Here is a 304-nt window from a genome sequence, read left to right on the forward strand (position 1 = left end):
ATTATTTGCTCAGCATACAGGTTGAATAAGTATGGTGAAATAACCATGGCACACTCCTTTCTTAATTTTAAACCATTCAGAGTTCCCATGATCTATTATTTTGGTCCATGTACAGATTCCTCATGAGCACAATTCAGTGCTCATGAGGAATTAAGAATATTTGGTAGGTTAAGTTTAAATTCCTGGTGTGGTACTGTAGGGTTAACTGTAAAATCAGCAATTCAAACTCACCAGCTGCTCCTTGGAAACCCTACACAGGGTAGCTATGCATTGGAACCGTCTTGAAAGCACTTAACAACTTTAA

Source organism: Chrysochloris asiatica, unplaced genomic scaffold, assembly GCF_000296735.1.
Source record: "Chrysochloris asiatica unplaced genomic scaffold, ChrAsi1.0 scaffold00330, whole genome shotgun sequence".
Lineage (NCBI taxonomy): Eukaryota > Metazoa > Chordata > Mammalia > Afrosoricida > Chrysochloridae > Chrysochloris > Chrysochloris asiatica.